Raw genomic sequence first — 23,789 nt, forward strand, 5'->3', positions numbered from 1 at the left:
TTTGCATTGGGGGACCATACGCATTCCAATGATGAACTTTGTCGAGTGGTCTGAGATCCCTTTCCCTATTTGATTCCGCTGAGTGGTCCAAAACCCTTGTTGGATTTGGTTGAGTAGACAGAATCCTTTTCCCTATTTGGTTTTGTTGACTAGGTATAGAACCCTAGATTCTTGTGCATAGAAGTTGCTTTTGTTATGCTTAATTTTGTAACATAGGGTTACAGTGCTGGATTTGGATTTTAGGTAGGGAAATACGACAAACCTTATGGAGGTTGGCTTTATTAAACTTAGTAAAGTTATATATGATTTTAATGGTTGATTAACATAGTTAAATGTTAATATTGTGTGTCTTTGATTTATTGAAGCTAATATTCATTGCAATTGTGGAATTGTGGTTGCAAAGCAATGTGATACATGCGACTGATGAAATGGCAGTCTTGGCAGCTATGTGGTCTCATTAAATAGTCTGGAACCTAGTGAATCATGCTCATCGAGTTTCAGAAATTTAATGATTCTGAAACTCTATATTTTTCTGCTAGAAAGTGCTTGAAGGGATGTTGGAATTTATCAAAGGGTGAACTACGAATGACTTAATCATCTTTTAGGGAACACAGAGGTTAGATGTAGCCATGATATAAAAAGGAAAATTACTATGTTGTTAAACCTTTGCTTTGTGTTCTGTACTTGTCTCGGACGTGAGGCATGAAAGATGAATAGGTATGTGGTGGCATCACGTGTTGATCCTAAGCTTATCTCGGGATCAGGCCATGACAAATTACTTTCGCATCAACCCCTTAAGATGAATTTACCCTTATAATTAATTACACAAAATTAAAAACTTTATAAATCAATAGAAAATCAGGACAAATTAAAAAGACGACCGCCTCGGACCCCCAATTTAGAAGGGCTGACCATAAGACCTACTCCAACCCTGGGCTAAATGCCAAATATTTAGCCCAAAATTCCCCCCAAACACCCCCCAACCCAAGCTAAAATATTGGGCTAAAAGGGGAATGCTAAAGTTGGGCCAAATTCCCCCCCAAATTCCCCCCGGGCTAAATGCGAAATGTTTATCGGAATTTAAATTTTTTTAGATTAAAATGTTCATAAAATTAATTTACAATAATCTACATATTTATTTTTTTTAAAAAAATTGATTTAAGAAAAAAATTTAGGCTAATTTCATTCTTTAATAATTCCGGGCTAAAATTTTAGAGTAGAAGGGTTGGAGCAGAAAAGATGTTTCTGGGCTAAAAGCTAAATTTTCCGGGCTAAAAAATTTGGCTTTTAGCCCAAGGGTTGGAGATGGTCTAAGGGTAGCCAGAAGAGGTATGTTCGGGAAACGGTTTGAACTACTGCGGGTGTGCTCCAAGCTTATTCAATTAATTTTTTTTTATTTTCAATTTCTTATCAATAAAGCATATGCCGTCCTCTTTTTTTTTTCTTTTCCACTTTCCACTTCACTAAAACAATTTTTTTGTCAAAATTTACTTTAAAACAATTTATGAAAATAAAAATCAAACCACAAGGTTTCCCTTTTCATTTTCCAAACCCTATGGCCTCTCCTTTTCTGGGTCCCAGACTCCCATACTAGAGTGTTTGGCAACAATAATTTTTTGTCTTATTAAATTCTCCATATCTCTCTGTTATATTGGAGGTCGGAATCAGTTTACATAAGGTTTTGAAGATAGCAATGAGATAATCTAATCGAAACTATGAATTTCTAAATTTTTTTGAGTATCGAAAGGTTTAGCTATGAAATAATAAAGATTGGTAAAAAATCTTGCTAATATGAATTTAATTAATACTTTTACGGCTAAAAACTCAAAAAGAATATATTTATTAAGTTTATGTTTCATTATATTCTTGTTATAGTCTTTGATTCCTAAACCGTGATATAATAATAGATTTTTACTATTAATTTTCCAACAAAATAAAATATATGAATGTTCAGCATATTAGAGGACCTGTCACTCAGTACTATAGTCTGGTGTATTCCTTTTTATTTGGAAGTGAGATTTCTTAGATTCGAATTTCATGATGGCGAATTCGATACCAAATTAGATTGCTCATTTAGATGAACTCTCACCCTTCTTAATGGAAAAATATTGATATATTAAAAAAAAACATATTAGAGGACCTGAGAACTATGAGGCCTGCTTTTGAAGTCTCGTCTAGGGCCCTGCATCATATGACACTTTGTTTTGTTTTTTTTTTTTTTCTCATCTTTCTTAAGTTTAGTTTTTATTTTTTATTTATATTTATTTTTTATATGGTCCCCTCTTATGTTTAAGATACCCACTTTCTCTCCAACTTATATTTATATTACATATCTCCATATACACCCTTAACGACATACGTTTTTAATCCATCTCTCGTACTCTCCAAAGCGTTACTGTCCTAAGCCTAATAGCCGCCTATTGAGACAAGGCAAAGTCCAGTATGATCAAACCTGGGCCAAACTGAATCTAAAATTTGGTGCAATCAATTCATCGACAATCAGTTTTTCTTGACGAACTGGTGTAGACTTGTAGTTCCAACTTTTAGCTCTATGCAATTCGGTTACTAATTTTGAGGCAGAGTATGTAGAGTAAAAAATAATTGAGAAAAATATGGAGACGACACATGGATTATTGGGTAAAAAGAACAAAATTACCCTCGAGGCACATCGAAATTTCTACGCGCAAGTAACGGACAATCATGGCACAATCAAGGTCAAAAGTGATCAAAATAGGTATTTATTCAAAATCTATTTCATCCATCCTCATCAAATCCTCCCCACAAGATAAGTCCCAAATTATTTCTTTCAAATTATATTAATTGGCTAATTAATTGATTTATTACTCAATTAATTTATTAATTAGCTAATTAATTGTGAATTACACCCAAAAAACCACTAAAGTGGCTAGTTCCTATCTCTCCCAAAGGGGCCGGCCACACCCTATAATATCGCCCACACCCGTATAAATACCGCCCCATTTTCTCAAAAAACCTAATTCCAACTCTCTTGCTAAATTCTTCAAATTTCTCTAAACACTTTTCTCTCAAATTCTAACTTTGGCATCAGAGGTACTTTGCCCAAAGCCTCCCCCCATACATCATGGGTGCATGAGGCTGTTGGCCTTGACCTAAGGTGTTAATTGTTTTGTAGGTGCAATTTTGTCCAAGAAGAAGAATGCGGAAATTTGCATCCATAAATTGGTGCTTTCATTGAGAGCTTGAGTCACACACTCGTAGAAGACTCTTGCATTCAAGGTTTTTCATTATCTTGTTCATTTGTAGATTTTTCGTACGTTCTTATTCTTGGAATTTTTATTTCTAAAAATTCTTTGATAAAACGTAAAAGAAAAGTACAATGGCAAGAGATTCGAAAACCTCGACGAACGGAAATTCCAATGTTCAAGAATTAGGGCCGCGACGATCTACAAGGCTTAACACAATGATGAGTGGAGTGACACCACCTTCATGAGGTACCACTGTAGTAACCACCACGGTTGCTACCCTCGGCAAAACCCACAATGCCAAGGCCACAGCCCAAGCCGTGCCACTTCAACCTTCAAGGGCCTAAGCTCTAGACAAGCCGGCCTGAGCCGCCCAAACCCAATGTGGGCCCAATGTGTTGCCGAGCCGAGCCCTAACCTCGTACCCACGTGCGCCACATGCCGAGTAGTCCACTCCAGTGGCCCAGCCTACTCCATTGGCTTTCCAAGCAGCCCAAATCGGTCCAAGACTAGTTCAACCGTCTTGGCTTGAAAGTTTTGGGCCTATGATTGAGCCAGGAGCATTTTCACCACATTTCTCTACAGATTTGACATTCCCCAATTCAAATCTCGCGCTCGGAGTATACCACACTTCCACTGCTCAAGGAGATGCATCCTTTCCAAGCTCTTCCAATCTGAATGGCGAACAACACTTGTCTCAACAAGTCATAGAGTTGACAAGCGCCCTTGCACAATAGACGATCTTAGTGAACCAGCTCTTGTAGCGCACCGAGATCCAACGTGCCCCATACGAGATGTCCCGAAGTAGGACAATGGCAGATGAGGAACCTCTCCAGCAGCGTCCGGGTAAGCAGCTACTAGACCAGCGATGAATCGAGTGTTCGGGCAGTATACACTCCTAATTGGGCCCCCAAGATAATATATACTCCCATCTTAGCACGTGGAGGAGTGTGCGCTCTCGAATAGGCCCATGAACGAACATACACTCATGGTTGGGACCACACTCCGATAACCAACATGAGTAGCCTTCTAGGTGAAACGTTCATTCATGCCAGGCCCGCAAGGAACATCCTCCATATCACAGTGGTATAGGCAGCATAACGGATGGAGAGAAGCAGTCACTCAATTCGGCTCAAGTTCAATAGGCAGTCTGCGATGAATTCATTCGCCTGCCAAGAACTAACCACATGCACTGCCACCGCGGCATAGACAAACCAATCACATAGAAGAACATCCTAGACCAGTAGGTCACGACTGAGAGTAGCAGAGATCTCTGTTACCCCAACAAAGGAAAATTCAGAAAGAGGTAGAAATGCTCTTAAACAAGCGATTGCACGATTTCCAACGCAATAAGGTCATTGATAAAGCACTATGACGGGACATGACAAACATAAGTAGGTTACCCTTCACGAATGAGATCGAGCAAGCAGAGCCTCCATGCAAGTTCAGCATGCCACATTTCACATCCTTCAAAGGGGATAGAGACCCGAAGAGACACTTAAAGCACTACCAAAGCACAATGATCCTCTATCGAAATAACGACGTTATCATGTGTGAGATATTCGCCACCATTTTACAAGGTGAGGTGCAAGATTGGTTCCACACCTTGTTGCTGCAATCCACCCGGAGTTTCAACTAACTTTCTTTGGTTTTCACCAAAGAATATTCATCCTATCGCTCAATCAAGAAGAAGTCCGACCACTTGTTCAACGTCAAGAAAAACCCAAAGGAATTGCTTCGCGACTATATGAAGAAGTTCAAAGCAGAGAAGGCAAAGATAGTCGGATGTAACGACTTAATAGCTAGTGCATCCTACCAAAAAGGACTCTCAACAAACCACCCGTTATTCGGAGAATTGATCATGAAAGAAGATCTAACTCTGGCTGACTCTTTCTATCTAGTAGAGAAGCATGCACTTTAGGACAAGACTCGTCAGTGCACATTCAAGGCAAATCCGAGCGATCTTGAATATGAAGTCCCCCATTACTTTGAAAGAGATTCAAGGTCTGATTGGATGAGTAGCCGCATCTGAAGAAGCAATAAGCTCTACCCTCATATGAGAAGAGTTAGGGGCCCAACTACCTGTATTCCACAGTTCAAAAGCTCTTTTAAATGCGGAAACAAGGTACCAGAAATTCAAAAGCTAACTTTGGTGACAGTTGTTGCAACCCGGAAGCTCAAGTTATACCTTCAAACGCACGTAGTCATCTTCATGACGCACTATTCCTCCCAATCCAAACTCGCGACGATAAAGGCGTAGACACTGGCGGTGTAAAGTTTTTTTAAGAACGCAATAACTTAGCCCAAAAAGGCACGCCAAAGGCAAACAAACATTAGAAGAATACTCGGAAGCAAGTTTTGTCCTCTTCACCCCAGAAGATTCTACATAAGAGCAACATGTACCAGCAGTTGAGCACCACCTCCTGCTGTGCGTCACATGGCCTCAGCTGACCCTTGCTCCATAATTCAGCTCTAAAGGAGCATTTCCTGTTATGTGTAACATGGCCCCAGCTCCACGGCTCCCTACCGTGCCTTCACGCCTTGCCTAGGTGACGCAACGGTTTGATGCTCGAGTAGGCAATCACTATACGTTTCAAAGCATCCAACAATGATGCATAGTACGAAGCCCTACTAGTAGGCCTCCGAATGGCAAAAGACTTAGCAGTGAAAAAGCTTGCATTTCATTTTGATTCACAGTTAATCACTAGCCAGACTACTGGGGAGTACACGGCAAAACACCCAAGGATGGTTCAATACTTAGAGAAAATACGCAAGCATTTTAGACTTACACCCTCACTCAAGTTTTGCGGGCAGACGATGCCCACATAGACGCACTAGTTGGCCTAGGCTCCGCCCTCGAACTCAAATGCTCTATCCCGGTAGAAGATAAGACAAGCAAAGAGGCGGAGCCAGCAGCTGAAGTGTCATAGGTTAGTACAACTCCAAACTGTCAAAATTCTATTATAGACTACCTGGGCAATGGCACATTTCCCATGGAAAGGTTGAAGTCTAGAAAGCTCCAAATAAAGGCAGCGCGCTACTACATGTGGAACGGCATTTTCGCCCAAAGATCCTACACTAGACCACATCTCTGCTGCCTAGCGCCTCCTGATGACCTAAAGGTTCTAAGCTTAATCCACGAAAACATTTGTGGAAATCACTCCGGAGGCCGATCCTTAGCGCAGAGGGCTACTACTGGTTTACCATGCATCAAGATGCTAAGAAGTTAATGAAAAAGTGTGACTGCTGCAACGCTATGAGCTGATACCAGCACTGCCTGCCAGCGAGCTACACTCGCAGACGAGTCCTTGGCCGTTCATGCAGTGGGCAATTGACTTGGTAAGGCCAATGTCGCCCGCTACTTAGGGCAGAGGCATGATGATTGTGGCAATCGATTACTTCACCAAATAGGTACAACTAGAGCCCATGACAACCACGACTCATACAGACATAGAGAGTTTCATATGGAGGAACATTATTTGCCGATTTGGTATCCTTCAATATATCTTCATTGACAACGGCCCACAGTTTGTGGGCAGAGATTTGGCGAAGTTCTTCCAAAAATATGGCATCAAGCACATGTCCATGCCGAGATATCCTCAAGGTAATGGGTAGGCCGAAGCATCCAATAAGACGATCCTCGACTGCCTCAAGAAATCCTTCACCGACAAGAAGGGAAAATGGCTAGACAAACTCCTTGGGTGTCTATGGGCATATTGCACCACCAAAAGATGAGCAATCGGTGAGACTATTTTCTCTTTGGCATTTGGTTCAGAAGCAATCATTCCTCCCAATGTCATTGTGCCAAGTATCAACACTCTACTGCCAAACATTGAGCAGAACAGTAATGAGATGGCCACAAGCTTATATCTGGCAGAGGAGAAGTGCAAGCAGACCATCGCCCGCATTGCAGCTTACCAACAATAGCTCATTTCCAGCTACAACAAAAGTACTAAGATTTGGCAGTTCCAACCTAGAAATCTAGTCCTAAGAAAAGCGTTCATCACTGTCTATAGAGAAGCTCTAAAAAGATGGATCTTATTTGGGAAGGTCCGTACGAGATCAACAAAGTAGACAACAATGGTAGTTACAGCCCCGCCACTATGAACGACAAAGAGATCGAAAAGCAGTGGAACGCCTACAATCTAAGGAAGTACCATGTGAGACCTCCCGCAACATCAAAGCCCAAAGACTCAAGCAGCTCAATGAGCACCACCTCGCCAGCTGAGGACTATCCAGTTGTTACGCAATTCCTACCTTACAGCTAAGTTCTCGTTCGTTTCACTCGTTTTTCAATGAGGAATTCAGTTTGATAATGAGAGAGACTACTACTGCTGTCCCCAATGCATAGCCACACATGTTGAACTTAGTAAATATTATGTCTTATTTATTTTATGTTGTATAGCACAACATGTATCAGTACAAAGTTCTAACCAAAGTTATCCCCGCTTGATTTGGTTAACAATTCTATGCCTAGCCCTTGTTCGATCCAAATCTGCCATAGTATACATCCTGAAGAACCATCACCAAGGTCCCAGTCCAATTCCTTCACTCTTTCTACTGATTTCTCAAAGAAACCATCTTTGATCTCTCTAATCAATAGAGGCCAAGCTGCCCAGTCAAGTATGGACCAAAGCCCAAGCTCCATGTTGAAATCCAGCCACGCCCACGTTTGGCTATGCGAGGTCTGCGAGCATGCTCCAGCTCATGTCACGTGCAAGGCCAACGACGCCACCCTCTGCATCACGTGCGACCGCGACATCCACTTCGGCAACCCTCTCAGCTGCAGCCACGCCACTTTACAATTTTGTGAACTCGGCTGCGGACTCGGTCCCCATCGTCAAATCTACCATCAAGTTCCTCGACAACCGTTACTTCGATGTGGATGGAGAGATCGAGGCTAGCAGTGATGAAGTCGAGAATGAAATGGCGATTAACGTGTGAGAGAACAAGGAAAAAAAAAAGGATCATATATAAAATAAAGGGGAAAAGATGAGACATGACATAATCATTTTCCTTTTTTTCAAATCAATATAAAATAAATAAATAAAATAATAATAATAATGATGATGGAAAGTGGAGCAAGTAGAGGTGCTGGTGCATATCAACGGAACACTTCCAGACTTCCTACTGCATTATGAACCTTTTCAGGTCCTACCGCCAGAAACAGCTGGACTCCTTGCACTGACATATTCAGTTGGACTAAACAAGTCCCTGTGAGTCTGTGACCCAACAGAGCACTTTCACGCAGTACAGGAGATGAAACTAGATGAGGAGATCCTGAGTTGGTCTACTTATTCTGTGCGTCTCAGTTTCCAATTCTTCACTTCATCAGTGAGTCTGCTGACTGTTACAGCAAAGGCCATTCAATTATAAATATAGTTTGCAGTCATAGTCAAACTCCTGCTATATAAAAGCTACAAGGAAATCATAAATTAACATCAATTGAATTGTTGTCCAGCAATTCATCATCATCTTCTCAACTGATAAATGCTTTTCTTGTCCTTAAGTGAAACCAGTTGCCTATGTATTGCTTATTTATTCAACATAATGCAATATACAAACCAAAACGAATTACATGGGCAGCACACACAAGGATAAAGTATTACCAATCACTGAAGCAGTTGAGTGCGTCACCTAACCTAACTCGAAGGTGCTCTTATTAGAACCTTTGCAGGTTGTAGTAGTCCCCCAATATGATTCCCATATACTTCTTTGAGGCATTTAATCAAACAACTTCGAGGCTAAATATGCGTAGTACCCACAACAGTGGAAAGCAGAACTGGAAATGCAGAGAGTCACAAAACAAAGATAAATTGTGATTCCTGTTTCAATCAACAACCACAAGTTCATTTTCTAAACATACAACGCAGGAAAAAAAATTATTCAAAGTTTGGAAGAATTGAAAAGAAAATTTTAAAGGTTTGGGTGAAAAATCATACTTGAGACATTTCAGAGAATGAACTCGACTAGAGTGGGAATGGAGTCGTACTGAGCAGAGAGATCAAAAGCCAAATGACGTCGGACACTTTCTTCTGCTCGATATGAGCATCGGTGAAAAAGGTAGTAGCTTCACAGACAGATGGAATGGCCTGTTCATCTTCGTCTGGCATGAAAAGAAATCAGAGGTGTTATGATTGGATTTTGGATGGCATTTGGTATTTATACCACCTCTTTCAAATCCATCGTAATCCTTCGCCTAATAAAATCCTACTAAATCTTTGAGATTTTGACTACACCTATACTTGTGTAGAGTTTTTTTTTAAATCATAATTGACTACCTCTAGATTTGGATGGATTTTTAAAATCCTCTTCAATTCTAATTTAACTACACCATGATTTCATAATCTTTTAAAATCATCTTCTAAAATTTTAATTGACTACACGTAGATTTCAAAGTCTATTAAAATCTTATCAAATTCTAATTTGATTACACCCCTAAATAGTCTTTTCATTATCTTTTGTTTGACAGAGATGATCTATTAATATGCAGTTTAGATTATAACATGAATGGTGCAGCACTGTCGCCTTTCTCACAATAATAGTCATTATCTTTAAGTTTTGATATTATGTGAATGGTGTTGTACTAAAGCCCTTGTCACAATCATTACTTATTAAAAGCAATTTATCTACGGTGGATGGAATAACCGCCCTTTACTATAATATACCTATTGTACTACATTTTGTTGTGATGAGTATATACCAAGACCCGAAGCTCCTTGATTAAATTAGAACTTGAAGTTCTTGATCCTCATCCTATAAAAGGATTGGACTTGAAATTCCATCATATACAAAGATTGGACTCGAAGCTTCTTGATCAAAATTGAAACATGAAGTTTCTAAATCAATTGAGAGAACAATAGTTATTCAATTTAATTGAAATGACGGCAACAAGCGGCTCAGTCCAAATATTAATAAATGAGGGCCAAAAGTATCTTGATTCATACAAATGGGGATCATAAAGTCCTTATTCTATGTACAAGTATGACATAAATTCCAAAATTATAAACCTAAAGGTTCCGATAATGTTGATGTCAAGAATAAATTTTGAGCGCATATGTTTTGATTGAAGTTCCAAAATATAAATAATGTTAAGAACTTGAAAGTTCTAATACTACTATCTAGTGGTTTACTTTTCACTGGTAAGTGAGAGATCTTAGGTTCGATTCTCGCCAAAGGCAAATTTGAACCACATTATTGTGGAGCCAAAAATAATCACAAGGCGACACATTGATTTCTAGACAAAAGAGGACAAAAGTACCCTTGAGGTACAACGGGATTCCTACGCGTGAGCAGTGGGCAGTCATCCCTCGACCAAGTCAAAAGTGCCCAAAAAAAGGCAACAATTCAAAAACCATCTCATCAAATCCCTCTTACAAGGTAACTCCCAAAACCTATTTCATTCCATATATTTTTTTACCTCTTTTTCTCTCTTTTAGCTAATCAATTAGCTATAATTACATAACCTCCAAAATATTCATTCCAAAAATGTGTTAATTGGCTAATTAATGGATTAATTACCTAATTAATCCATTAATTGCCAAATAACTCACACATTAAACCACAAAATGCACACAAAAAGCATCCCAAAGGCCGGCCACCTTTTCTCCAAAGGGGACTGGCCATGCCCTATAAATACTACCCATTTTTCTTTAAAAACCTAGGTTCACACTCTTGCAAAATTCAAAAAACTCTCTAAACATTTTTCTCTCTAAATTCTATTTTTGGCATCGGAGGTTCTTTGGCCAAAGCCCCCCCCCCCAATTCATCGTGGGCGCGTGAGGCTCTTGGCCTTGACCTCAAGGTGTTAATTGTTTTGTAGGTGCAATTTTGTCCAAGATCAAGGATGAAGAAATTTGCATCCACAAATTGGTGTTTTCATTGAGAGAAGAGTCACACTCGTAGAAGACTCTTGCATAAAAAGGTTTTTTCTTTATTTTCTAGTCCACTTGTAGTTTTTCGTACGTTCTTATTACTAGAATTTTTTATTTGCAAAAATTCTTTGATAAAACGTAAAAGGGAAGTGCAATGGCTAGAAACTTAGAAAATTCAACAAGTGAAAATTCCAATATTCAAGAGATGGGACCGCGGTGATCCACGAGGCAAAATGTGACAATAGGTGGAACGACACCACCATCATGAGTTTCCACCACGGGAACCACTGCGGTGGCTACCTTGGTAGCCACCCGCGGCGAGGTCCATGGCACCACTACCACGGCCCAAGCCGTGCCACCAAAGCAATCCTAAGCCGTGCCATCCAAGGCTCAAGGCACCAAGGCTATGACCATGTCACTCCAAATGTGAGCTCAATGCGTTGCCAAGCCGAGCCCAAGCCTCGCATTCGTGTGCATCATGAACTGAGCAGTCCACTCTCGTGGCCCAGCCTGCTCCTGCAGCCCAGCCCGCTCCCGTGGTTTCCCAAGCAGCCCAAGTCGGTCAGAGACTATCTCAACCGTCCGAACCAATCATCGAGCTGGGGGCATTTTCACCACATTTGTCAACGAATTTGACATTTCCCAACTCAAATCTCGCACTTGGAGTCTACCACCTTTCCACTGCTCAATGAGGCATATTCCTTCCAAGCTCTTCCAATCCGAATGGTGAACAACACTTGTCCTAACAAGTCATGAAGTTGACAAGTGTTTTGGCACAACAGACGACCTTCGTGAATCAACTTTTGCAACGCACCGAGATCTAACATGCCCCAGACAAGGTGTCCTGAAGTAGGATAAGGGCAGACGAGGAACCTCTCCAGCAGCGCCCTGATAAGGGTAGTGTACATTCCCGATTGGGTCCCCGAGATGGCGTATACTACCTTCTTAGTGCTCGGATGAGCGTGCACTCTCAATTAGGCCCATGAGCAAGTCTACATTCACAGTTGGGGCCACGTTCCGATAATCAACATGAGCAGCCTTCTAGGCAAAACATTCATTTGTGCTTAGGTCCGCAAGGAGCATTCTTCACATCACATTGGAGCAGGCAGCACAATGGACGGAAAGAAGTAGTTACTCAATCTGAATCAAATTCAATCGGCAACCTGCAAAGAATTCCCTTGCTTGCTAGGGATGAGCCACATGCACTGCCGCTTCGGCTTGAACAAACCAAGAGCATAGAAGAGCAACCTAGACCAGTAGGTCAAGACCGGGGGCAGCTAAGAGCTCTGCTACCTCAGCAAAGACAAATCCAAGAAGAGGTAGAGAAACTATTCAATGAATGATTGCGTGATTTTCAACGTAATGAAGCGGCCGATGAGGCATTATAGGGGGACATGACCAATATAAGTAGATCACCCTTCACAGACGAGATCGAACAGGCAGAGCCTTCACCCAAGTTTAGCATGCCGCATTTCAAATATTTCAAAGGAGATAGAGATCTAGAGAGGCACTTGAAGCACTACTGATGAGTGATGGTCCTTTACCTGAACAACGATGCCTTTATGTGTAAAATATTCACCACCACTCTACAAGGCGAGGTGCAAGATTGGTTTCACAGCTTGCCACCACGATCCATCAAAATTTTTGATGATCTTTCCTTGGTTTTCACCAAAGAATACTCATTTTACCGCTCGATCAAGAAAAAGTCCGATCACTTGTTCAAAGTGAAGAAAAACCCAAAGGAGTCTCACCGCGACTACGTGAAGAGGTACAAACTAGAGAAGGTAAATATCGTCGGATGTGATGACTTAATAGCAAGTGCAACCTTCCAAAAATGACTCCCAGCAGACCACCCACTGTTCGGAGAAATGATCATGAAAGAAGACCTAACTCTAGCAGATTCCTTTGCCCTGGCAGAGAAGCATGCATTTTGGGACGAGGCTCGACAAGCAGAAAAGGCACTCGAGCAGCCTCAAAAGGAGTCGGCAGCTGCTTGAAGGAAGGAAGACGGGAAGTAGCCCAGAGAGGGCAGACATGAGGCCAAACGTAGGGACCGACCCATGACCAAAGAAGGCCTGATAACCAAGAGCTATTCTAAGTTCTCAATTCCGATTCATCAAATCCTTCGTGACATCAAGAATGAGCCATGGTTCAAGCTGCTGAAACAATCAAAGGGAGATACTTCCAAGTTGGACCACACCAAGTATTGCGCATTCCACGGAGGTCCTGGTCACACAACCAACGACTGTTACACTTGGAAGAACTATCTAGAAAAGCTCGTGAAAGAAGGCAAGGTCAATAGATACTTGGACAAGCTAGCTGCGCAGCCAAGAAGGAATGCAGACGATGATGAGGAGTTGCTAACCAAGACGATTCGAATCAATGGCATCTTTGCTGAAATCGAACACTTGGGGGCCACTAATAACTCCAAAAAAGGAAGATCCAGAAGGCTTTACTAATCTCTCAAGTTTACACAGTCGATACCCAACCTGGACCCATCATCGGCTTCATTGAGTGGGATGCAGAAAACATCGATTTCCCGTATGATGACACACTAGTAGTATCTTTCCAACTAGCCCATGCTATAGTTGACAGGATGATGGTTGGCAATGGGAGTGCAATCAATCTGCTTCAACTCTTAGTCATTCAGAAGATGGGCCTGGAAAGCACAATCATATGCTAAGTAGAGGTACTCACCGGATTCAACGGACACACTTCAACTACCATCAGTCACATCACACTTGACGTAAAAACATCGCCAGTTGTCTCTAAATAGACATTCATGATCAAAAGTGACCCGTCTCCTTACAATGGGATTCTTGGGAGACTTTAGTTGATTAAGTTGGACGCCGTCACTTCCGTCAAGTATCAAAAAATTCTATTTCGCATCCCGGAAGGAGGAGTCGAGAGATCAAGTCTGACCAAGCCACATCCCGATGATGCACTGTGTAAATGTTGAAAGAATAAAAAAAGAAAACCTTTACCCCCGTAAAAGCTACAGAAGTCCAAAGAGATAAAGAGGTTACCAAATAGCAATTACAGCAGAATGATCCAGAAGATGGTGCCCAAGTAGACGAGATAGGATGAAAACTCGAACAGGACGTTGAAGACATCATTCTGGATTCCTAGCAGCCGGAAAAGACAGCTAGAATTGGCTCACGAGTAAGCCCAATCGAGAAGGAAGAACTCCCGACTTTCCTTAGAGAAAATCAAGACGTCTTCGCATGGTCACCATCCGACATGCCAGGCATTGACCCCAAGGTGGCCTACCACAAACTACACGTCGACCTCACTGCCAAACCGATGATCCAAAAGAGAAGACATTTCACACCTGAATGAGTAGCTATCATTGAGGCGGAAATTGACAAGCTATTGGAGGCCAGATTCATAGAAGAGGTAGCACACTTGGCATGGCTTGCCAATGTCGTACTAGTCATGAAGAAAGAGAATGGCAAATGGAGGAGACTACACCGACCTCAATAAAGCATGCCCAAAAGATCCTTATCTTGTCCCTTGGATCGATCTGTTAGTGGATTCAACTTCTAGGACCCAGTTGCTTAACTTCTTAGATGCATACTCTAGCTACAACCAAATAGCCATGTATGAGCCTGACAAGGAGAAAATCGCGTTCGTGATCGAGCGGGGCACTTACTGCTACAAGGTCATGCCTTTTAGCTTTAAAAACACGAGAGCCACTTACCAAAGGTTAGTAAATATGATGTTCAAGAAGCAAATTAGGGTAACCATGGAAGTCTATGTCGATGACATAATGGTAAAGGGCAAGCGGCGGTCATATCATATCTGCAACTTGGCAGAAACTTTCAGCATCCTCAGAAAGTACAAGATGAAGCTCAACCCCACCAAATGCACATTTGGGGTATCTTTAGGCTGATTCCTAGGGTACTTAGTAACCCAATGAGGAATAGAAGCACATCCCAAGCAAATCCGAGCGATCCTAGAGTTGAAGTTTTTAACCACCTTGAAGGAGATCCAAAGCTTGACCGGACGAGCGGCAACCCTCAATCGCTTCCTCTCGCGGTCCACCGATTGATGCAAGCCTTTTTTCAAAGCTATCAAGAAGGCACAAAGGGATAAGTGGGATGAAGAGTGCGAAAGAGCATTCCAAGACTTAAAGAAGTATCTCACATCACCTCCCTTACTATCCAAGCCAGAAGCAGCGGAGGATTTATACATCTACCTAGCAGTCTCTGAAGTAGCAATAAGCTCTGCCCTCATACGAGAAGAACTGGGGGCCCAATTGCCAGTATTATACATTTCTAAAGCGCTTCTCGATGCAGAAACAAGATATCCAAAGATCAAAAAATTAATTTTGGCGTTAGTTGTTGCAGCTCAGAAGCTCAGACCATACTTTCAAGCTCATACAGTCGTTGTCATGACTCAGTATCCTTTACGATCAATCTTACATGGTCCGAACGCATTTCAACGAGTGATGAAGTGGTAGCAGTACCCCAGAAGCAGCCAAGCACATCTCAATCGTGCTTGCTCCCCCAAACGAAGATTTCTGGCATTACATGTCGACGGCGCATCCAACTACAAAGGCTCTGGAGGAGGCGTGGTCCTTGTCACCCCAGACTGCTCAATGCTTGAGCAAGCAATCACTCTAGGTTTCTAAACATCCAATAACGAAGCAGAGTACGAGACCTTACTAGCAGGTATCTGAATGGAAAAATACTTAGCAGTGAAGAAGCTTGCAATTCATTCCGATTCCCAGTTAATCACCAACTAGACTACTGGAGAATACACAGCAAAACATCCAAGGATAGCGCAATACCTAGAGAAGGGACGCAAACAGCTTGAGGCATTTCAAACTTACACTTTCACTCAAGTCCCGTGGGCAGACAATGCCCACGCAGATACGTTAGCCGGCCTAGGCTTCGCCCTCGACCACCAATTCAAATGCTCTATTCCAATGGAATATGTAGACAAGCCAAGCATAGAGGCAGAGCTAATGACCTAAGTGTCACAGGTTAGTATAATTCCCAACTAGCAAAGTTCTATTATAGACTACCTGGTCAACAACACGCTTCCTTCGGAAAGATTGGAGCCTAGAAAGCTCCAAATCAAGGCAGCATGCTACTATATGTGGAACGGAATTCTCATCCGAAGATCCTACACCAGACCACATCTCTGCTACCTAGCACCTCCCGATGACTTGAAGGTTCTAAGCTTAATCCATGAAGGCATTTGTGGAAATCACTCTAGAGGCCGATCCTTAGCACAAAAGGCTTTTAACGCAAGTTACTACTGGCCTACTATGCACCAAGTTGCTAAGGAGTTAGTATAAAAATACGACCGCTGCCAACGCTACAAACCTGTACCAGCATTGCCTGCCAGTAAACTGCACTCGTAGACAAGTCCGTGGCCATTCATGCAGTGGGCAATCGACCTGGTAAGACCAATGCCGCATGCTACCGGGGGGGGGGCAGAGGCATGATGGTCGTGACAACTGACTACTTCACCAAATGGATAGAAGCAGAGCCCATGACGATAATGACTCAGACGGACATATAGCGCTTTATATGAAGGAACATCATTTGTCGATTTGGCATTGCATAGTCTATCGTCACCGACAATGGCCTGCAGTTTGTAGGTAAATATTTGGTGAAGTTCTTCCAAAAGTATGACACCAAGCAGCACATGTCCACACCGAGATATCCTCAAGGCAATAGGCCGACTGAAGCATCCAACAAGTGATCCTCGAATGCCTCAAGAAATCCCTCACCAACAAGAAGGGAAAATGGCCAGAGGAACTCCCCAGATGTCTATGGGCATTTCACACTGCCAAAAGATGAACAACCGGTGAGATTCATTTATCTTTGGCATTTGGCTCAGAAGTAATTATTCATCCTAATGTCATCAAGCCAAGTATCATTGCTCTACTACCAAGCATTGAGCAGAACAGTAAGGAGATGGCCACAAGCTTAGATCTGGTAGAGGAAAAGCATGAGCAGACCATCACCTACATCGTAGCTTACCAGTAACAATTCATCTCCAGCTACAACAAAAAGGCCAAGATCAGGTAGTTCTAGCTCAAAGATCCAGTCCTAAGAAAAACATTCGTCACTGCCCTCAGAGAAGGCTCCAAAAAGATGGATCCTATCTGGGAAGGTCTGTATAAGATCAGCAGAGTAGGCGGCAAGAGTAAGTACACCCTCGCCACCATGAAACGATAAAAAGATTGAAAAACAGTGAAGCGCCTACAATCTAAGGAAGTACCATGTGTGACCTCCTGCTACATGAAAGCTCGAAGACTTAAATAGCTCCACAGGCACCACCTCACAAGCTGAGGACTATCCAGTTGTTATGCAGTTCCTACCTTACAGCTAAGTTCTCGTTCATTTCACTCATTTTTCAATGAGGAATTCAGAAGTAATCATAACTTGGCTCGGCTGCTTGCTTACAACAATTGATCATTCCAGCACTTCAAAAGAAGACTACGCCCTTCTTAGGGACTCATCACAGGAATTTCGCTCATCGAGGGACCAACTATGCTTTCCAGTGCGAGAGGGTAAACTAATTGCTTTCTAGTGCGAAAGGGTAAACCAATTCCTCGACACCCACATAGGTCAGCTCTCCGAGACGGGAGGATAAACTTTACACTCTGAATATTAAGACGTGGATGAGCCTGGCTACCCTAGTATAACTAGATGCACGATGACTTGCACTGGGGTTTCTAGAAGTAGCCACAGTGGTATTTTTCAAGGCTTAGCTAACTGAAGGATTTTAGGTCTCTTAGCCTAATCCGTTGGGAACTGGGCCCTAGAGAAGGAGGGGGCACATTAACCAGTACGCCTTACAGATGGCTGCCATGGAACCCTAAAGTTGCTACCGCGTGCACTAAGGTAGCCTATGGTTTTTGGAAGACTCATACGGCTTGCCCTTTCAAGTAGTAAAACCACGTTAGACTTATACAACCACACATTCTTGTGAAAGGTTAAATAAGCTAGTCTACATATACGAAACTTTATCCACTATCGACATGCTACGTAGTCGATAAGCTTCACCTTTGCTAAGCGCATAACAATCTACACCAAGTCTTAAAGTGTTGTGATACTTGCTACGCAACCTACGAAAATGGAGAAAGCCAAGGTTAAATAGCCTAGTGGTTATGCGGACTTGTCTGCTTCTGTAAGTAAGACATTTGACTGCCAACCCTATGGCTAACAACTTTGCAAAAAGTTCTACACTAACACCTACAACTACGTAGGCTATGTAGGCATGTCTGCTTATAGAAAAGTAGCATGTCTGCCATTGGCTTATAAAGTATAAAGGTTAGGGCATGAACAAAAGAAGCGAAGATGAAGAAAAGCAAATGAAACATGTTTATAAATGACTAGCAAAGGCCAAAGGAGTTCAAGTAAAATAAGAGCTACAAAGAAAACAAAGAAAATCCTAAAGGCTACCTAGAAGACTACACTTTAGCAACTTGGACATCCTACGACTACTCGGTCGCCATAGCAGCCGCAGCGCTTTTAGCAGCGCATCATCTAGTGCTTTACCCCCGGTTACCCCAGCCTGGGCACTAACTTCTCTAACTACTTCACCAACGAAAGCCTAAAAAGTAAAAGTAAATAAGTCTTCCGGAGAAATAGAGAAGGTCTCGAAACCTTGAGCCCATCCTTCTCACCCTTCAGCTGTTCATCCTCATCGAGCAGACTAACACGGACGCGCTGCAACTCATCCACTTCTTTTTTTCAGACTTTCGTTGATCTTCAGTACACCTTGAAGTTCCAACACTTGGGCTTCAAGCCTATCGACGATTCTCTTGAAGTGGATCACTTGATTATAAGAAGCAATCAACTCTTCATCCTTTGCATAAATAGCGAAACGAAGCTCAGAAACTGCAAACTTAAGATCTTGAATCTGAGGTATATAACATCCAATCTCTCATTTTCTGCACTTTCATACTTAACTTGGATCGCGTCAAGCTTAGTCTTTAAGTCAACAATATCTGGTGAGTGATCTCAAGCTGCAGAAAGGTAGGGGGCAAAAATATTAAACCCTTTCAAAGCAACGAGCTTAGAATATAACCTTTTGATATCCTTGGTCGAGGAATAAGCTTCAGCTGTCATAGTCTTCGCCACCTCCTTGGCAACCTTGCTATATCTGTATCATAGCAAGCAGAGCAGTCATTCTATATTGGGTCGTATGCTTTACAAAGGAACTTGGGCAAACAAACTTTTCTAAACGCCATCAACAAACATGGCACAAGTGTCCATGTCTTTAAGCATATCTGGTTTCAAGAGCACAGAGATCTCAGCAGCCTCCTCAAAAGTAGGCTGCTGTCCACGCGAGCAGTCTCCTTCTTCCCAGCAGACGAATCAGTCTCAGCAGCAAAGGGAGTGGGCCTTAGCACCACTTTAGCAGCAGAGTCCACTTTATTACTCTTCATAGTAGCAAACCTTTCCGAAGGAGAACCAGACTTTGCTCCTAACGGACGTCTTGGCACAGACTTCGGTACTGAGGGCATGACAAGACCTCTACACTGAGCAATACTATCAACAATCATACTGGCCATTCTTGACATGGCAGGTGCCACATGCTTAGATCTAGCAGCTTCATTTTTCTTCCCATTGGAAAAAGTCATGTCAATCACATGACTCTCGGCAGCAGGCAGACCCTCACAAACAACAGATGAAGTCTTTAGTTTTCTCAATCGGCATCTCTTAAGCAGGCAGGGAAGATCTCTTCTTTCCACCTTCATTCATAGTAGGCTCCACGACAACGTTCAGACGAGCCAATGCATCCACCTCGATCCTCTTTACCTTTTCTCTCGGGAGTAACCCACTTTTCTCCCGGCGAAGAGAACTAAGCATCCAACACTATTCAAGGTACTCAACAGGGGAGCTTAACCTATACTGACTTTTCCCTCATTTTTTTCTCTCGGACCAGTAGGCAGGAGGCCTGCATGCCCAACATTCTAGCAGCCTATGAGTGTAGCAACTTTTTCATTTCTCTCAATTGCTGGCCTGGCCCGCGTCAAGACCAAGAGCCTAAAGAAGAAGAACCATACGACTCGCTTAGCACTGCGCCTCAACGCCTCAATCTGCAACCCTAGCCGCTAAGTTGCCTTTGGCATTAGCCAAGCCAAGCGGCCCAAGCAGTGGTCCCTGCCACAACACCTCATTAGCCCATGCCGAGCCAACTCCTGGCTCCTGCTAGCCAACGTGCCTCACCATCTTGACGGCTGCCCTACAACAAAACTATCCAAGAAGAAGACAAGGAAAATTAATTTTTTTCTTACTTCGGTGCGGTGCGAAGAAGATGAAGAAAGCAACGAAAGACGGTCCTTTGCATGAGCAAGATGTAGAAGATTGCTAGAGGAGGGGGGAACAAATTTCCTCGAAGCTCTCTCTCTTGTAGGGTAGAATAAATTGCTCTCCAAAGTTGATTTAATAATCCACTTAAGGTGGACTTAAATAGGGTTTGAGAGAAATTTATGTCCCCTTCCTAGAAGGATCTAATTTCCTATTAAAAGCGAGAATCAACATCAATATAGGAAACAATTCATTGTTTCCTAGTGCAAGAAAATATCTACACTTTTGCCCTTTTTTGCGAGCAGCCCAACAGGTGTGGGGGCATTTGTGGAGCTAAAAATAATCACAAGGCGACATGTGGATTTCTAGACAAAAGAGGACAAAAGTACCTTTGAGGTACAACAGGATTCCTACGCGCAAGCAGCAGGTAGTCATCCCTCAACCAAGTCAAAAGTGCCCAAAAAAGGTAACAATTCAAAAACCATCTCATCAAATCACTCTTACAAGGTAACTCCCAAAACCTATTTCATTCCATATAGTTTTTACCTCTTTTTCCCTTTTTTAGCTAATCAATTAGCTATAATTACATAACCTCCAAAATATTCATGAAAAAAATGTGTTAATTGGCTAATTAATGGATTAATTACCTAATTAATACATTAATTGCCAAATAACTCACACATTAAACCACAAAATGTACACAAAAAGCATCCCAAAGGCCGGACATGCCCTATAAATACTACCCATGTTTTCTCTAAAAACCTAGGTTCACACTCTTGCAAAATTCCAAAAACACTCTGAACACTTTTCTATCTAAATTCTAACTTTGGCATCGGAGGTTCTTTGGCCAAAGCCACCCTCCATTCATCGTGGGCGTGTGAGGCTTTTGGCCTTGACCCTAAGGTGTTAATTATTTTGTAGGTGCAATTTTGTCCAAGATCAAGGAGGAAGAAATTTGCATCCACAATTATTGCTAGCCCATTCCTCTACCCCTTAGTGTAGATATAATCATGGCAAAAAACAAGTGGCCCTTTATCACAGTGGAAAGGTGTTGAGCCCTTACATGACAGCGTAGGTTCAAATCGCATCGATGGCTAATCTAACATGTAACCTAAATTACCTATCAAAATCTATCGTTTGAAAAAAAAAAATCATGGCAAAAAGGAAAAGCTTTAGTTTGAATCGAAAAATAACCTAGGAAGAAGGCCCCATTTTACTACGACTAATAATTAACCTCTCGATAATTGCATTAGAAACTAGCAATACTAGTGTATCAATCGTCCCCACCTTCCTTCATCTTCACCTATCCCCTTTGTTTCAGTGTTTCCCATCTTAATTTAAACTCTATGCACGTATGCATGTTTCACTGCCTTATGAGGGTCTCTGTGGAGCCAAAAATAATCAAGAAGAATATGGAGGTGACACGTGGATTCTTGGGTAAAAATGATAAAATTACCCTCGAGGCACACCGGAATTCCTACATGCAAGCAGTGGATAATCATTCCTCAATCAAGTCAAAAGTGCACAAAATAGGTATTTATTTATAACCTATTTCATCCATCCTCATCATATCTTCTCCACAACGTAACCCAAAAATCATTCCTCTTTTATTATATTAATTAGCTAATTAATTAATTAATTATTCCATTAATAAGCTAATTAACCACAAATGAAGAACCTAACCCACAAAACCATCCAAGTGGCCAGTCCTTCCTCTCCCAGGGGGGCTGGCTACACTCTTATATAAACTCCCATATTCTCTCCAAAACTCAATTCCAATTCTTTTGCAAAATTTTCTAAATTCTCCAAACACATTTCCCTCAAAATTCGAACTTTGGCAACGAAGGTTCTTTGGCCAAAGCCCTGCCCCCCTAATTCATCATGGGTGCATGAGGCTCTTGGCCTTGACCTAAGGTATTATTTGTTTTGTAGGTGCTCCAAGAGCAAGGAGCAAGAAATTTGCCTCCACAAATTGATGCTTTCATTGAGAGTCTTGAGAAAACGCTCGTAGAAGACTCACGCATCTAAGGTTTTTGTTTCCTTGCTTATTTGTAGATTTTTTGTATGTTCTTATTCTAGGAATTTTAATTTCTAAAAATTCTTTGATAAAACATAAAAGAAAAGTACAATGGCAAGAGATTCAGAAACCTCGACAAACGGAAATTCCAACATTCAAGGATTAGGACCACGATGATCTACAAGGCTTAACATAGTGGTAAGCGGAGTGACACCACCACGAGGCACCATCGTGGCAACCACCACGGTAGCCACCTTTGGCAAAACCTATGGCCCAAGCCATGCCACTTCAACTTTTAAGGGCCTAAGCGATAGTCGAGTCGGCATGTGCCTTCCAAACCCAACGCAAGCCCAACCCATTGCCAAGCCGAGCCCAAGCCTCGCACCCGTGTGCGCCACATACAGAGTAGCCCACTCTCATGGCCTAACTTGCTCTTGCGACCTAGCCTGCTCTAGCCGAGTAGCCCACTCCCATGGCCCAGCTTGCTCTTGTGGCCCAGCTTGCTCTAGTGGCCTTCTAAGCAGTCCAAATCGGTCCAAGATTGGTTTAACCATCCCGGCTTCAAATTTCTAGGCCTACGATCGAACCGGGAGCATTTTCACCACATTTCTCAATGGATTTGACATTTCTCAACTCAAATCTCACACCCGGAGTCTACCATACTTCCACTGTTCAAGGATATGCATTCCTTCCAAGCGCTTTCAACCCAAATGGAGAATAACACTTGTCTTGACAAGTCATAAATTTGACAATCGCCTTTACACAACAGACAACCTTGGTGAATTAACTCTTATAGCGCATCGAGATCTAACGTGCCCCAGATGAGGTGTCCCGAAGTAGGACAAAGGTATACGAGAAACCTCTCTAGTAGCATCCCAACAAGTAGCTACTCGACCAGACACAAACCGAGCGTTCGGGCAATGTACACTCCCAACTAGGCCCCTAAGATAGCGTATACTCCTGTCTTAGAACACAAAAGAGCGTGCACTCTCGGTCAAGCCCGTGGACGAGCATACACTCACGGTTGGGGTCACACTCTGATAATCAACATAAGGAGCCTTCCAGGCAAAGTGTTCATTCGCGGATAGACCCGTAATGAGCATCATCCACCTCACATCGGAGTAGGCAACACGATGGAGGGAGAAAAGCAGTTACTCAATTCGACTCAAGTTCAACCGGCAGCTTGTGAAGAACTCACTTGCCTACTAGGAACACACCACAAGCATCGCATCCGTAACATAAACAAGCCAAACACAATCATGTCACTACTGGAGGCAGCTGAGAGCTCCACTACCCAACAAAGGTAAATTCAATAAGAAGTAGATAGGCTCCTGACCAAGCAATTGCTCGATTTCCAACGCAACGAGGCCATTGATGAAACACTATAATGGGTCATAAC

General features: G+C 42.3%; 1 long non-coding RNA gene across 1 annotated transcript; it reads right to left on the reverse strand.

Annotated features, from left to right (window-relative positions):
- Positions 1-7,581: 7,581 nt before the first annotated feature.
- On the reverse strand, positions 7,582-9,410 carry LOC103414967 (uncharacterized). The gene is made up of 3 exons (XR_526132.4): positions 9,164-9,410; positions 8,831-9,046; positions 7,582-8,568 (listed from the first exon to the last, which is right to left on the reverse strand). It is a non-coding gene; the product is annotated as an uncharacterized lncRNA (long non-coding RNA).
- Between the last annotated feature and the right edge of the window lie 14,379 nt (positions 9,411-23,789).

The sequence above is a fragment of the Malus domestica genome, chromosome 17, assembly GCF_042453785.1.
Source record: "Malus domestica chromosome 17, GDT2T_hap1".
NCBI classification, from domain to species: Eukaryota; Viridiplantae; Streptophyta; class Magnoliopsida; order Rosales; family Rosaceae; genus Malus; species Malus domestica.